At 37.4% G+C, this 17,580-nt stretch overlaps 1 long non-coding RNA gene across 1 annotated transcript; it reads right to left on the minus strand.

Annotated features, from left to right (window-relative positions):
- Positions 1 to 537: 537 nt before the first annotated feature.
- On the minus strand, positions 538 to 9,744 carry LOC123641043. The gene is made up of 3 exons (XR_006736198.1): positions 9,216 to 9,744; positions 9,021 to 9,076; positions 538 to 987 (listed from the first exon to the last, which is right to left on the minus strand). It is a non-coding gene; the product is annotated as an uncharacterized LOC123641043 (long non-coding RNA).
- Positions 9,745 to 17,580: the final 7,836 nt, after the last annotated feature.

Raw genomic sequence — 17,580 nt, forward strand, 5'->3', positions numbered from 1 at the left:
GCTGACCCCTGGTGTAGTCCAGTCATGATCCATTGCCTGGAGCTGAAGACACTACTACACTGAGCAAAACTGGCATTCCGTTAATACAGAAGAAGGAAGAAAAGAAGACATATTAGGTAGGCAACTAAAGTAAGCTTCCCATTAGATATTAAAACTGTATAAAACTACATAATATATAAAGCAATGCAGTACTGATGCAGAGATAGCTAAATAGGCTAATGAAACAAAACAGAGAGCCTAGAAAGAACCCAACATGTGCTAGAACTAAGTGTATAATAAAAGCAGCATCTCAAGTAAATAAAAATGGATTATTCAATAAATATAGAAAAATACGCTAGCCTTATGAAAACAATATATAAGATCCCCCATCTCTTAACATACCACCAAATAAACTGCAGATGGATTATAAATCCAAATCTGGGAAGCAAAGGTTTAGAAAAAAGGTTTTTTTAAAGAAAAAAAAATTGTATTATCTATTACTGTGTAACAAACAACCCCAACACATAGTAACTAAAACAACCATTTTATTTGCTCTCAATTCTGTGGTCTGCAATTTGGACCAGGTTCAACTAGGTGGGCTTATAGTGGTTTCAGCTGGGGTCATTCATGTGGCTGCAGTCATTGGGAGGATCAGCTGAGCCAGAGTGGTCTAAGATAACCTCACTTACACGTCTGACAGTTGGTGCTGGCCATTCGCTAGGCCACATGTCTCAGCACACAAGCCTGAAGGTGGCTGTGATGAAAGATGAAAGTTCCAACACATGAGCACTTTTCAAACCTCTGCTTACATCACGTTTGCTCTCCCTTTGCCTTCACCTCCTGCTTGCACGGAGCCCACAGATCTTCCAGAGGGGCAAGCCTAGGGTTCTCTCAGGTCTTTTCAGTCGGTCCTGGCCATGCACATCGTACTTCCTCTTTCCAGGCATGGACAGGCATGTCTTTGAATCTTACAAAAGGCACGGCCACCTCCTGGAAAGCTTCTCTTATCTGGGTGAGGAGAGGGGCACAACAAAGGTCAACCCCTGTGCCAGTCCCTCCGAGAGCCCACCAACAGGTCAAAAGGCACATGCACAGTATTTTAAGATCAAGGCTCATATTAGCCCTGTGGCACCAGCACGCCACATCAGAAATGTGGGTTACTGTCTCTGTGGCTGCCACCACCACACTGGGGAAGAGGAGATGGTAGTCAGGTGAGAAAACAGGCTGCAGTGCTCTCTTACCAAAAGTCAGCTGCCCTTTTCTTCATTAAGCAGTCTTCTGGTTGCTGTACATTTTGGATAAGATTTCAGAATCCCAAAATAGTTGATTCTGTCAGTCTTTCTAGCTTATGGTTGTTTCAGTGGAGGGAACAATTCTTTAAGCACCTTACTCTGCCACTTTCTGTAACATCACCTTATGACGATACCTTGATACTCCTTCCTTTCCCTCCCCAGGCCTGAATCCTTGGTCTGTAGTTTTGAGGCACCACTCCTCACTGTCTGGGAGCACAGCCAGCACCCTGCTCTGTTTAGCCTGTGCCTCCCCAGCACCTTCAGGTTCCCAGCAGCTGCCCGTGGTTAATTCTTATTATGAAATATTATATATAATTTTAAATGAAGGAACTAGAGCTACATTATCAACATAAAGATATCTCATAAATGTAATGCTAAGAAAAGCAAGTTAAAAAAAGAGTAAAGCATAAAAGCATTTGTGTAATTTAAAAATACACAAAACCACAGATATATACCAACATACTAATAGTACTTCTCTCTGAGGGGAGGGACCACATAAAGTTATTTTTTTCATTTCACTTATATTGTCTGTTTTCTAAATGTATTAGTTTTGTATTGCTGCTGTTACAAATTACCACAAACTTAGTATCTTAAAACAACACAAATTTATTATCTTATGTCTGGAGGTCAGAAGTCCAAAATGGGTCTCATGGGCCAAAATTAAGGTGTCAGGAGGGATGAGTTCTCTCTGAAGGCTCAGTGGAGAATCCATTTCCTTGACTTTTCCAAGTTCTAAAGGCTGCCTGATTTCCTTGGCTCATGGGTCCTTCTTTTATCTTTACAACCAGCAATGGTATGTTCTTGACCCTTCTTCCATCATTGCATTTCCTTCTTTAACTCTGACTTCTGCTATTAAGGACCCTTGTGATTACATTGGTGCCACTTGGATAATGTAGGATAATGTCCCTATCCAAAGATCCTTAACTTGATCACATCTGCAAAGTCCCTTTTGGCATGTAAGGTAAAAATTTATAGGCTCCAGGAATTAGGATATGGACATTTTTCGAAGGCCATTATTCTCACTGTCATATTACAATAAATGTGATGTTCTTGATATAAGAAAAAAACATATATATATATTTTTTGACTGCAGCTCTTTTATTTGCCAGCAATGATAACCTAGTGTGACTCGCTTAAGGGATCAGGGGAATTCCTTGGAGCCTCAGAAGGAGATGGAGACAAGAGACTGAGGTGAACTCAGGATGGCGGTTCTCTCTCCCCTCTCTCATTTCAGCTTCCCTCTGCTTATTCCTTCCCACACTGTGTCCTGGCTCTCTGCTTTCCAGTACAGGTGGCAGGAAATGGCTGTCACCTCATGAGGAGAAGACACTTGTGTGGGTGTATTTCCTTTTTTTCACCCCCCCACCCCCGCATGGGTGTATTTCCATAGACAGAGGGACAGAGGAGAGCATTTGTTGTGGATTGCTAAGCCCTGCTCCTACTGGGGTGTCTTCCCCCAAGAGAGGCCCCAATGGGGCAGCAAGTGTTGCAGCATAGATTCTGAGTAAGGAGTTTGTCTCTTCCTCCTTGTCAGGAAAAAGTGTTCAGTTATTACTATTGGGGCTCAGAAACCAACATCCCAGAATGTGGCACACTGACATGCTGAACTGAAGAAGATGCCTCAGAGTCTCTCTGACTTTTCCCTTTCCCCACCCCTACTGTCTCTCCCAAAGCACAGACCTTTACCTGCCTAAAATCCAGACCACTGAGGAAAAAAACATAATTTCAAAGGTTTCTTTAAAACTACCTGCATAATGTGCTTGGATTTGACCGAAAGCAAATGATTTTATAAATCTTCTAATCAACATCTTCCATCTCTAAATTTTATAGGCCCCCCAAAAAAGCAAGTAATAAATAAGGATCTATGCAAAGATTGCAGATAAAAAGCAGTACCCCTGTTCTGACATTACACATCTTTTCTACATATAATTTTGCCATGATGGTATAAAAACATTATATCAAATGGCTTTTAACATATGGCAAATTACTCATCTTCACTGACTATAAAGGAAATACAAATCAAAATTACAGTTTTTCACAATGTTGGAGAGAATGTAGGGTAACAGGTATTCTCACAGTTGATAGGAATATAAATAAGTACAACTCCTAGGAAGAGCAATTGGACAACATCTGTCAAAACTTAAAATGCATATACTCCTTTTCAGCATTAACTGTATTTCTAAGGATTTTTCCTATAGATACTTTCACATGATCACAAAGGTATATAGGTACAAGACTATCCAGGGCCCCATTGTTATGACAGTAAAATATTGGAAACTGTCAAAATGTCCATCAGTAGGGGAGTGGTTAAATAAACTGTATATATTCTCAGGTTGTTAAGAACCAAGGTTGTACCTTAAAAAAAGTGAAAAGATGAGCAACAAACTGGAAGATTCTACAAATATCAAGAATGTATAAAGAACTATAAATTAATAAGAAAAAAATATAGTAGAGAAAGGTATAAAAGACATAATCAATCATTTTACAGAAAAAGAAACACATAAGGCTAAAAAATAATATACATTATTAGAAATTGGGAAAATGCAAATTAAAATCTCAATGATACGTCATTTTTTTACCTTTTCAAATGGCAAAAATAAAGATGTCTGACAAAACTAAGTATCAAAGAAGATATGGATCAAAGGAAGCTCTGACACATTTCCAGGGGAGTGTAAATTAGAATAACTACTTTGATAAACTATGTGGTATTATTTCATGACATTGAATATTTGCATACTCTATGATCTAGCAATTTCACTCCTAGGTATATGTTTAAGGAAACTTTAGCATTATGTGTATTTGGAAACAAAGAATGTTCAGAATAGCACTAATCATAACTGTAAAAACTAAATTTTCTTATTATGTTCACATAGTAGAATTTTACAGGAAGAATAAAGTCATAAGTAATAAAATTTTAGTAACATAGCAGGTCCCAGAATATAACGCAGATTATTAAAATCTTCTTATAAAAATAAAAATAAGTAAAACTAACAATGTATGTGATAAAACACACCTTCCCCAAAGGGAATCATAAAAACAAAATTCAAGAGGGTAGTGTCTCCAAGTGGAAGCAGAGGGGATTGGATAGGGATGGAGAACATAGAAAGACGTAAGTTATTTGTTCTTGGCTTAGGTGGTGGGTTCATGGGCTTTCGTTTTATCAGTACAAATGAATAAATGAAAATAAATGAATAAGAGGGCTCTGCATTGGACCAATGATGATAGTGTATCATAAACTAAGGATTATATTTAATCCAATACTTTATACTTAGGAAAAACAACATTCTTCACCAAGAAGACTGTTTATAGGAGCTTTATTTGTAATAGCAAAAAATTGAAAAAAACCCAAATGTCCTTCTTTTGGTGAATGTTTAAACTAACTCCATCCAGGGGACTACACTCAGCAATAGAAAGGAAGAAACTAGTCATACACACAACAACCTGAGCGATATCAAAGGCCTTATGCCTAGTGAAAAAAAGGCAATTTAAAGAGACTATTTACTGTATGACTCCATTTAATAACATTCTCAAAGTGACAGAACTATAGATGTGGAGGACGAATTAATAATTACCAGGAACATGATAGAATGGGGGTATGAATATAAAGGGGTAGCACTAGGAATTTCCTTTGTAGAGATGGAACAGTTGTGTATCTTGATTTTGGTGGTGGTTGCACACATCAATATATGGGATAAAATTGCATAGAACTTCTCTCTCTTTCTCTCTCACATACTCATACACATACACACATATACCCAAAACAACATATAATGAAACTACAGTATTCTAAGCATATTGGTTCAGACGTATGCATGGAAAAGAAGGACCAGTTATGGATCCAAAGACAGAGAAATTAAGTATCTGATAAGATGATATTTCAAATTAGTGGCAAAAGGTGAATTATTTAATAAACATTGTTTGTCTTAAATAGATCAAAGATACATATAAGTAAAAAAGCAAACTAACTAAAGCTAGGAGACAAGGGATAATTTTTCTTAAATAATCAAGAAACTCAGGAAACATAAAATATTTATATAAATGACTGAATAAAAATTTAAAATAACACATAACAAATAATACAATAAAAGTCAAAATATGAATGACAAGCTAGAAGTAATATTTGCAATACATGTGGCAGACAAAAAAGTTGATTTCTTTAATTTATAAAGAACACTTACAAATTAATAAGAAAGAGACAAACAACCAATATGAAAATGAGAAAAGACACAAACAGGAAGTTAATAACAATAACAAACTAAAAAGATGGCTGTAAAACATATAATATGATGTGCAATGTCACTCAGAATTTTAAAAATATAAACTAAAATTAAAAATTTTTAAAGTTTGACATAAATTGTATTGGCCAAAGTTTGAGAGGGAAAATTTAGCTAACTGACATTTTAGAAGGCCAGAGACCCCAAACCTTACAGGTAATTGTAATTTCATTCATACATTCAACAACTCATAATACTTACCAAGCATCTACTATATGCCAGGCATTATTGGTGCTGAATAGGCAGCAATGAATAAAATAGATAAAAACCCTTGCCCTTATGAAGCTCACATTCATTCAGGTAAAGAATAGGGAGAAGTGGTAAGAACAACCTTTGGATGAAGAGAGGATAAGGCGGGAGAGACAAGGATAAACTACACCTATTTAACATCTCTCTATGTAAATCTCCTCCCTCTGAATTATCTGGCACTATCCTGCCCATATACTTCTAGGTTCATTTCAAATGAACCCTACCTCCTCCCTATTTTCCATCCACCCTGCATTATAAAAAAATTTTTAAATTATAAAACATATAATGCAGTATCATTTTTTATATGTCCCACAATATATACAATTGTGCCTTGGACACATAAGATGTTTGGTAAATGAATGAATGAATCTTTGCCAAAGACAGTACATGGAATATGTAAGCAGTAAAGCTGTTATGGGAGAAAGCAGAGGGAGGGGGCAAGGGAACAGATGACCAGGTTGCTGCTCCAAGATGCAAAATAACCACATACTAACTGTGCAAAAGATATGAATCATCAATACTGTGTCAACAAATACGAAATCATTTTAAATAGGCCATAATGTAGCTAGAAGAAATACATATCCATTTTTGAGTATTTGAAAATAAAGTGTTAATATGTAAGGACATAAATACAATGAAAATGAAACTAATTAATAGATAAATAAAAGTACTATAGGATCAAACAATTACTCTTCATGCTTTTCGCCACCCTAAATTTAGTTAACTAAAACTCTTTTGCAGTAGAACCAATTCAGTTGTTTTTGTTGTTATTGTTGTTGCTGTTGTTTTTTTATTCCTTTTCTGGAGGCTACCCTAGCTTTAGATTAGTTTTTTTTTAAATAAAATATTTTTCCCCGATGCTATTATTATAAAGCCAGAACACAACATCCTCGTCTTATCATGTCATAAAAGCTACCTCTTTTGTGTATACTTGTAATTCAAGCATTTAGTAAAGAGAGACTGCAGAACATTCAGGAATAAAAAACTGAGAACAAGCAGAAAGGAAACATAAAAAGCCAGCATCATAATGCTCAAATTACATGGTGCTGAGAGCTGTGTAATAAATGCACTTTTCAAAGGTTACACATTACCAAACACCATTTTCACCCACAGGATGTCAGAGAAATAACACAAAAGGGTAGACAGAATAAATAAGTGACATAAATCAAAGTCAGTGATTCTTTTGGAAACAGTTCCTTAGGGTAAAATGAATCATCATCAATTTTAATCAATAAAATTTTCCAATTCTTATTTGGGGGGACAACTACACTGCTCTACCCCTACTTTAGGTCAGCATTGCAACAAATAAAAAGTAACAAATAAAAATATATTTTAAAAATATTTTTTTAAATTAATAAGAGTAAAAAATAAAACATGAGTGATATGGTTTGGATGTTTGGCCCCTCCAAATCTCATGTTGAAATATGATCCCCAGTGTTGGAGGTGAAACCTGGTGGGAAGTGTTTGGGTCATGGGGGCAGGTCCCTCATGAATGGCTTGGTGTCCTCCCCATGATAATGAGCGAGTTCTCACTTTGTTAGTTCATGGGAGAGTGGGAGAGCTGGTTGTTTAAAGGAGCCTGGCACTACCTCCTCTCTCCCTTGTTCTTTCTCTGGCCGAGTGACACGCCTACTCCCCATTCACCTTCCACCTTGATTGGAAGCTCCCTGAAGTCCTCACCAGAAGCAGATGATGTCATGATGCTTCTGGCACAGTCTGTAGAACCGTGAGCCAAATAAATATCTTTTCTCTCTCTCTCTCCCACCCTCCCGCGCTCTCTCTCTCTCTCTCTCTCTCTCTCTCTGTCTCTCTCTCTCTTTCTTTCTTTCTTTCTTTTTTTGAGACAGGGTCTCACTCTGTCACCCAGGCTGGAGTACAGTGACCTCATCATAGCTCACTGCAGGCTCAAATGATCCTCCTGCCTCAGCCTCCCAAAGTGCTAGGATTACAGGTGTGAGCCACTGCACCCAGCCATAAACTTCTTTTCTTTACAAATTACCCAGTCTCAGGTATTTTCTTATAGCAACACAAACAGACTAATATAATGAGGGAGTGATTTTGTATCGGTGATAGATAGAAACCAGAATCAGTTCTGAAACTGTTACCTTTGGCAGCTGGATCCCAAGAGGTGGCTGTGCCCAGGGCAGAATTGGATGAAACAAACTGCTGAAAAGGGCATCCTGTGTGAGGACCAGTCTTTACCAGTGTGTTCCAAATTAGGCCAGTTCCAACTCGGGCAACAACTTCTCTATGTTAGTCTCAGCTTGCCAGTTGTTAGCACCTACCCCCAGGGTTGCCACAGGAGACCATGTACCCCAACACTGCTTGGCTGTTCCATGATTTGGGGACTTTGCTAGCTTCTGCACTTCAGATAGGACCTATCACAGCCAGCTGCTAAACTGGTTGAGTTCTTCTACTCAAGACACCCTGATAACAGGGTGGGGGGTGAGGTGGGTGCTACTTGCCTGGCTGATGGACTGAGTGGCTCTAGCACTCATACCCTGTGGACTAAGGCACAGAATCTGTTGTAGGACAGAGCAGGGGACACTGTGGTTACACAAAACTTTTCTGACCCACTAGCCTTTAGGTTCTCCATTCTTACTCATGTACTCTGCATTGTTATCTACTACTTAGCATCATGCCCGTCTTTTCTACAAACAACATGAAAATGCTTAGCATAGACACATCCACATAGCCCCTGGCTCTCATTGTTCCCTGATCTGAATCAACTCAGCCACTCCATGTTTCCACACCTGTCTCTAATCTTCTCTCAGTCCAACAGTCAAAAAAATATTTTCTCCCCCTGAGCTCTCCAGTTGTCATGGTAACCAAAGGACAGGTACAAAGAAAAAATCATATGGCAAGGCTAGATACAAACTTTGAGTTATCCCCAGGTGACTCGCTGAGACCATATTTCTTTTCATCTTGAAAGCACATAATAAATAAACTATAACGTTTGTGGTTAGTTTTAACTGTTTAACATGCTTAGTTTAAAAAGGGGGAGAAAAACTGGCTCAACCTGTTTTAAAGAGGCTTGTTGCCAAACTTTAAGGCTACTTGCTTTAATTGACCCAAGTTTTTAAAGAACTCATGAAAAAACTGCAAAAAAGTGACTCACAAAACAATTTAATGAAATTCCTATCACTTCAAATAATATTCCATTTCTTAATAATAAAGAATGCTTAAAGTAAAAGCAGGTAGTCCACAGAGATCCATCCTTACTTACCTTGCCATGACTGAGATCACACACAAAAACAATTTCTCCAAATGCTCAGTGAAGACCTATCATAAAGAGAATGGATTATTCTTGGGACAGACTTTATACCAATTATTTGAAAAGTTACTTCATGAGGCCAAATTATTATTTCCCCTAATGTAAAAAGTTCATGTACTCAAAAATAAGAATTGAGCACTAACTGACCTCTTCATTAATTCCACTCTCTCTTTTGAGGTTCCTGTGGGTGATATAAGATGTTTTGATGTCCTTCCCAGGACATTTGATGCCATAGTACATTCAAGAGCTTAGGATAGTGTGGCCTCTGTGTCTCTTGTTCCCTCTTTGGTGTGTTACTCTCCACCTCTCTACGCTTGCTATTTATTTATTTACTTTTTGTCCCTCCCTGTCTTTAGCAAATGTTGGAGCTTCTCCCTATGCCTCTTCTTTCTCCTATGCTGGCAGAGCTCCACTTTTGAGCAGGTTCCATCTTCCTGCCCGAGGTTCTCCAGCTCCAGCACTTCGGGAGGGAATTATGACTGATCTAAGGCACTGACGTGGTCTTATTCACCTTGCTAGGGATTAATTAGGCACGTATTTAATTTGGGCAATTAGATGCGAATAGAAAGCTGTCCAGGACTTCTAGAAAGGTTTCTCAGGTTAATGAAAAGACACACACAGTCCTTTTCTGCCCTTGGACATCATTGCGCAGATGACTGGGAATGAGGTAGCCTCTTGCAACTATGAGGACAAGGGTGACACACTGAGCATGGCAGAGTTCTGAGCCACTGAATGAATCTATCCTGGAGCGGTCCCAGTGTAGAGCTTCTTGCTATAGGAAGTAGTACATTCCCCTTCGGTTGTAACCAATTGACTTAAGGTTTGCTGTTACTTGCAGTGGAAACATCCTAACAAAATTTCTCACAAGTTTCTTGTGGATAGCTAAGAAATGGATACAAATTAAAGCCCAATACAGCAGCCGGCTCTTGTAGTCCCACCTCCTCTGGAGGCGGAGGCAGGAGGATTACTTCAGCCCAGTAGTTTGAGTCCAGCCCAGGCAACACAGCAAGACTCTGCTTCTAAAAAATTAAATAAATAAATAAAAGAATTAAATACAAATCATCAGTTTTCTATCCAATTTGTAATAAACATTGCTGGTAGAACTAATTAACACTAAAATAAAACTGACAATGGTTAAAATTGCACATGATAAAATTTGTTGTTTTTAGAGAATCAAATCTTCACAGTATTTATCTACCTATCTCACTTTTTATTATACAAAATTCATGTTGGATCCAGGGGTCCCCAAAGCTGGCTCATTTCCTCTTTCTCAGGTACATAAGCCAATAAATTAAATTTTTGAAATTTTGAATTGTTTGTAAAAATAGATATTTCAAAATACATATAACAAACTTTATAATTTTAACCATTTTTAGGTGTACAGTTCATTGGCATTAAGTACATTCACATTGTTGTACAAAAAGTCAGTTTTCTACTGAAAACTAGATTAAGTTTGTTTTTATCATTTGCAGTCAAAAGATACAATGTATTTTTTGTCTTTTTGTCTTTTTATTATTGCATTATAGGAATTCTGTCTATATTCTGGATACCAGTTCTTTATCAGATATATATCTTGAAAACATTTTCTCCCAATCTGTAGCTTACCAAATCATTTTAAGGTTGTCTATTGATGAGCATAAATTCTAAATTTTGATGACAATCCATTTATCAATTTTATATTTTTGTGATTAAAACTTTCTGTATCCTAAGAAACCTTTACCTATTCCTAAGTTGCAAATATATTCTACTTTGTTTTCTTCTAGAAGCTTTAGCTTTTTCATTTAGGCCTATCATATGTCTAAAATTAATTTTTATATTTGGCTTGAGGTATGGGTTGAGGTTGATTTTTTTTCCCAGATGGACATTTGGTTGTTTTAATACCATATGTGAAGAGATTTTCCATTTCTCATTGGCATGCTTTGGTTCTTTTGTTGAAAATCAAATGACTGTGGGTCCATTTTTGGGCTCTTTAATCTGTTCCATTGATTTATTTGTCTGTCTTAATGCTAGTACTACATACTCTTGATTATGTGGTTGTTGCAGCTTTCTAGTAAGTCTTGAAGTCAGATAACATAACTCCTCCAAATTTATTCTTCCCTAAAAGAGCTTAAACTAATTCAGGAACATATTAAATGTTATTGTTTTATTATTAGATAATAATATCTACTGCATAGATATTATTAGTATTGTATTATTAGGTGTATAGTTGTAGACCTTGGAATTCAAAAAGAGCATGTCTTCTTTTTGCCTGTTATTCACTCAAGCAATATTTCTTCCACCTCAGCATGATACAAAAGGCTTGTTGTAGCAGACATTTCTCATGTTGAGGTTTAAGCATACAAATATCCTTTTTGTTTCCTTTGCCTAGAATGCCATATCGTTTTTTCCTAACTCTTATTTATTCTTCTGTTCCACATTTGCATAAACAATAAAGTATTTAGGAATACATTTAAGACTTATAAGACCTCTACACTGAAAACTACATTAACATTGATGAGAGGAATTAAAGTAAGTCTTTCAAAAACAGAGAAATATACCATTTTCATGGATTGGAAAACTTAATATTTCTAAGATGTCAATTATCCCTAAATTGATCTAAAGATTTAATATAATGCCAATCATAATCCCAGCAGGCTTTGTTGGTAGAAATTAACAAGCTTATTCTAAAATATAGAAATGCAAAGGACCTAGAAAACCCAAAGAATCTTGAAAATTAAAAATCAAGTTGAAGGACTTAGGCTAACTGACTTGAATACTTACCAAGTTTAGCTATGCTTTCCTCTAGGATACCTTCCATGGCCCTCCTAGACTGGGTTAAGTGCCTCTGCTCTGTAGTCTTATGGTATTATGGGCTACTGTCATCAAAGCACTTATCACAGTGTATTTCAATGATGTGTTATTTGTCTGTATTCCCCGTCTTAGGCTTCATAAAGGCAGGGCCCAGGCTTGTCTATCTTGTTTGCCCCTGAATCTGTAACACCTAGAAATGTGCCTGCACACTATAGACATGCAAGTATCTGCTGCAAATAAGTTGAACTTAAATGATTTATCTAAGAAAGTTCATTTTTTTTTTTTTTTTTGAGACAGAGTCTCACTCTGTTGCCCGGGCTAGAGTGCCGTGGCGTCAGCCTAGCTCACAGCAACCTCAAACTCCTGGGCTCAGGTGATCCTTCTGCCTCAGCCTCCTGAGTAGCTGGGACTACAGACATGCACCACCATGCCTGGCTAATTTTTTTGTATATATTTTAGTTGTTTGGCTAATTTCTTTCTATTTTTAGTAGAGACAGGCTCTCGCTCTTGCTCAGGCTAGTCTCGAACTCCTGAGCTCAAACGATCCGCCCGCCTCGGCCTCCCAGAGTGCTAGGATTACAGGCGTGAGCCACTGCGCCTGGCCGAGAGTTAATATTTTAAAAGAAAATTCACGGTGCTGTGGCTCACGCCTGTAATCCTAACACTCTGGGAGGCCAAAGTAGGAGAACTGCTTGAGGCCAGGAGTTCAAGACCAGTCTGAGCAAGAGCAAGACTCCATCTCCTCAAAAAATAGAAAAATTAGCCAGGTGTGGTGGCACGTGCCTATAGTCCCAGCTACTCAGGAGGCTGAAGTAGGAGAATTGTCTTAGCCCAGGTGTTTGAGGTTGCAGTGAGCTATGATGACACCACCACACACTAGGCCAGGCAACAGAGCAAGGCTCTGTCTCAAAAAATATATAAAATTAACAAAATAAAGGAAAATTCATCTTCTGCCTAAGAACTACTTACTTGGGTAGCTTAGGACTAGTTTATTGGACTTGGTTTTACTTATTTATTTTTCTTTGGAACCGAGTCTCGCTCTGTTGCCTGGGCTAGAGTGCAGTGGCATCAGCCTAGCTCACAGCAACCTCAAACTCCTGGGCTTAAGCAATCCTACTGCCTCAGCCTCCCGGGTAGCTGGGACTACAGGCATGTGCCACCATCCCCGGCTAATTTTTTTCTGTATATATTTTTTAGCTGTCCAGATAATTTCTTTCTATTTTTAGTAGAGACAGGGGTCTCGCTCTTGCTCAGGCTGGTCTCGAACTCCTGAGTTCAAACGATCTGCCCACCTCGGCCTCCCAGAGTGCTAGGATTACAGGTGTGAGCCACCACGCCCGGCCTGGACTTGGTTTTAAAAAATATTAATGTCACCATGACAGACCTAAAAATATTAAAATCGTGCAATTTGATTCATAAGAAATTAGTTCAACTCTTAGAAATCAAATGCCCTAAATATTTATAGTATATTTCCCAGTAATTGTACTCTCAAAAATTTAGGTATGAAATAATGCAGAAGGCAAAAATAACTTTATTCACAAAGGTGTTCATTTTTTTTGTTATTTATCATGGGAAAAAAAGTGGAGCCACCTAAGAGACCAACAAAATGAGAATCACTAAAAAAAATGCCATGGTAGATCAATTTGATATATTTTACCACCATAAGATGATTATGAAAATAATAGTGTTTCCTAAGATGGCAGACTAGGTTACTTGTATTAACCTTCTTGCTAAAACTAGCTAAATAATTATTTTTTAACCTTGTTTTAAATCACAGAGGAGAAATGACAAGCCATTAAGAAATTACCAGGCCAAAAGTAAAGGGATGTTATCCCAGAGAGGTAACTGTGCAAAATGTGGCTTTTGCCCTGAACGCATTTGCCAATCCTTAACATTTTGCAACTTAACTTTAAAACTCACATGGCTAAGAGAGACAGCAAACAAAGCCCAAGGTCTGCAGAAGGGTAAGAGTCTAACAGGAGAAACTTCTCACAATATGGGGATTTCACAGAGCTAGACAATCACAGTGAGGATAAGCTAGAAGGGAAACATCGCCCATGAATCATAGCCTACATTGGGTCACCAGAGCACCAGAGAATTTCAAGCCTTAAAGTAGTGGAACTCCTAGGCACTTGGCAAATTCTTTCTAGAGAAAAGAAATGTCTCTAGAAATGGAGGCAAATGCAAATCCTCTTGAGAGAAAAGAACTTTCATTGTGATTTTTCAAATATAACATCTAACACACACACATACACACCCCCACACACACATGTATACATACACAAGACTCCCAAAGAAACTAGACTCTATGAGCAAGAACTAGCAAAAACAATACAGACAAGACAAAGACCCATAAAGATTTGAGATACTGAAAAACTACCCTGACTATAGATAAAAAAGTAAAAGAGAAATTTGAGCACCTCTGTAGAGACTAGGAAACCATGAAAATTGCTATAGCAAATTTGCAAAAGAATCTAAAAAAATTCTAGAAATAAATTAAAAACCCAAAGGTGGAGCTTCTGGGTTGGTGAACACATTGAGGATCTGGGAGGGTGGTATGCCCTGTTAGGCCATGGAAGGTCTGTGCCATGGTATCCCCATACCTTGCCCTGAGCATCTCTTCCACTTGGCTATGCCAAGTGGAAGGGAAGAGGACCATGGGAAGACAGAGGCAGAGACTGGAGTTATGCAGCCAACAAGCTAAGGAACACTTGGAACCACCAGAAGCTGGAAGAGGCAAGTAAGGATTCAGCCCTAGGACCTTCAAGGAAATTTGGCCCTGCTGACACCTAGACTTTGGACATCTGGCTCCTAGAGCTATGAGATAATAAATTTCTGTTGTTTTAAAAACAAACAACCCAAATGTCAGATCCCTGCTCTGAAGAGATGACTCTCAGCCTTGGCTGCACATTGGAAAAGCTGGGAGAGCTTAAAATTGAAACAAAAACAAAAAAACAATGAAACCCCATGGATGACCATGCTCCAACCCAGATCAGTTAAATCAGGATCTCAGGGGGTGAATCAGAAGCCCAGTGGTCAATTTCTTAAAAAGACATGCATCCAGAGTTGGGAACCATTACTCTGGATCAGGGATGGGCAAACTGTGGCCCATGGGACAAATCTGGCCTGCCACCTGCTTCTGTAAATAAAGTTTCATTGGAATATATACATGCAGACACACAAAACCAAAGGGCCAGTTTAGTAGATTATATACTGCTAGAGTGAGGATTAGTAAACTTGAAGAAAAATAATAATTAGAGTAGAAATTAATGAAATAAAAAATAGAAAAGCAATAGAAAAAAAATCAATCAAACTAAAAGTTGGTTCTTTGAAAAGATCAACAAAATTGACAAACCTTTAGCTAGACTGACCAAGGGAAAAAAAAGGGAAAAAGACTCACATTACTAAAATCAAAATGAAAGAGGGGACATTATTACTGACCTTACAGAAATAAAAAGGATTAGAAAGGAATACTGTAAACAATTGTATGCCAACAAATTAGATAACTTAGATGAAATGAACAAATTCCTACCAAGACACAAAGTACTAAAATTGGCTTAAGGAGAAATAGACAAATGAATAGATCTATAATACATGAAGAGATTGAATTAATAATTGGAAAACTACCCACAAAGAAAAGCCCAGGCCCAGATGGCTTCACAGCAGAATTCTACAAAATATTTAAGCAAGAATGAATGCCAATTCTTCACAAACTCTTCCAAAAATTAGAAAAGTAGGAAATACTTCCAAACTCATTTTATGATCCCAGTAATACTCTGATAACAAAACCAGACAAATATATCACAAGAAAACTACAGAACAGTATCTCTTAGGAATAAGGACACATAAATCCTCAACAAAATACTAGCAAACTGAATTCAGTAACATATGAAAACAATGATACACTATGACCAAGTGGGATGCAAGTTTAGTTTAACTTCCAAAAATTCATTAATGTAATATTTCATAGCAATATAATAAACAACAAAACTCTCATGATCATCTCAACAGATGTAGAAAAGCATTTGACAAGCCCTAACACTCTTTCATAAGAAAAACATTTGAGAAACTAATAGTAGGAACAGAAAGTAACGTCATCAATCTGATAAAAAGCATCCACAAAAAACCCACAGTTAAACTCATACTTAATGACGAAAGACTGGATGATTTTCCCCTAAGATAAAGAAAAAGACAAGGATATCTGCATTTGCCATTTCTATTCAACATTGTACCGGAGGTTCTAGCCAGGGCAAATAGGCAAGAAAAAGTCAAAGGCATTTAGATTGGAAAGGAAGAAGTAAAAAACTACATCTAATCACAAATGACAAATATATGCAAATCCTATATCTGATTTGCATCAGGGGCTTATATCCAGAAATATATAGAACACTTAAAACTCAATAAAGGACAAACAACCCAATTAAAAAATGGACAAAGGATCTGAATAGGTACTTCTCTGAGTAAGATATACAAATGGCCAATAAGCACATGAAAAGATGCTCAACATCATTAATCATCAAGAAAATTCAAATCAAAACCACAATGAGATATCATTTCACACTCACTAAAATGGCTAGAATCAGAAAGTCAATAACAAGTGTTGACAAATCTGTAGAGAAATTGGAACTCATACACTGTTGGTGGGAATATAAAATGGTGCAACCACTTTGGAAAACAATCTGGTAGCTCCTCAAATGATTAAACATAGAGTTGCCATATGGCCCAGCAAATCTACTCTTAGGCATATAGCTAAAAGAAATAAAACATATTCCACACAAAAACTTGTACATGAATGTTTATAGCAGCATTATTTATAATATCCAAAAGGCAGAAATGACCCAAATGTCCATCAAGAGACAAATGGATCAACAAATGTGGTTGCCCATATGTTGGAATATTATTTAGCTGTAAAAAGGAATGAAGTACTGATATATGGATGAACCTTGAAAACATTATGCTAAGTGAAAGAAGCCACTTACAAAAGACCACATATTATACAATTCCATTAGGTAAAATGTTCAGAACAGGGCAATCTATACATATAGAAATTATAATAGATTGGTGGTTGCTTCTGCCTGAGGGTGGGAAGATAGGGTGACAGAGGGCTGATAGCTAAAGGGCACAGAGTTTCTTTTTTGAGGTGATGAAATGTTCTCAACTTGACTGAAATGATAATTGTACATCTCTGCAAATTTAGTTTAAAAACTATTGAATTTTACACTTTAAATGGGTGACTTTTATGGTCTGTGAATTATATCTCAATAAAGCTGCTTAAAAAATGTAATGAGGCACTCACTCTCGGGTGCCAATCCTGCATTTCCACAATCGCCTCCTTACACTCTGTACCCTGAGTTCTTCACCTTGCTTCACTGTAATCCTGTGTGTGTTCTGCATCCATCCCCCCTTACACAAAGATAACCACCCTTTTATTTGTTATTCTTGTTGTACCCCCTTGCTTCAGAGGTTTTTTGTAAGAGGGCTAAAAGTAGAAAGTTGCTTGCAAGATCCTTCCTTTCCTGACTCCCTTCCTCTCTCATTCTCTCTCCCTCTCTTTTTCAATACAGAGGTCACTAGAGTTTATGACAAGTATCTTTCTGAGCAACAAGAAGAGAAAATACTTCTTTTCAGAGCAATCATGGAGCAGAATGATAGATTTCCTCAAGATTTAAAGTCTTAAAATAGGAAGGTGATAAGAGATAGAAGCCTTGAACTCTGCTTGGTG

Source organism: Lemur catta, chromosome 7 (genome assembly GCF_020740605.2).
Source record: "Lemur catta isolate mLemCat1 chromosome 7, mLemCat1.pri, whole genome shotgun sequence".
NCBI lineage: Eukaryota > Metazoa > Chordata > Mammalia > Primates > Lemuridae > Lemur > Lemur catta.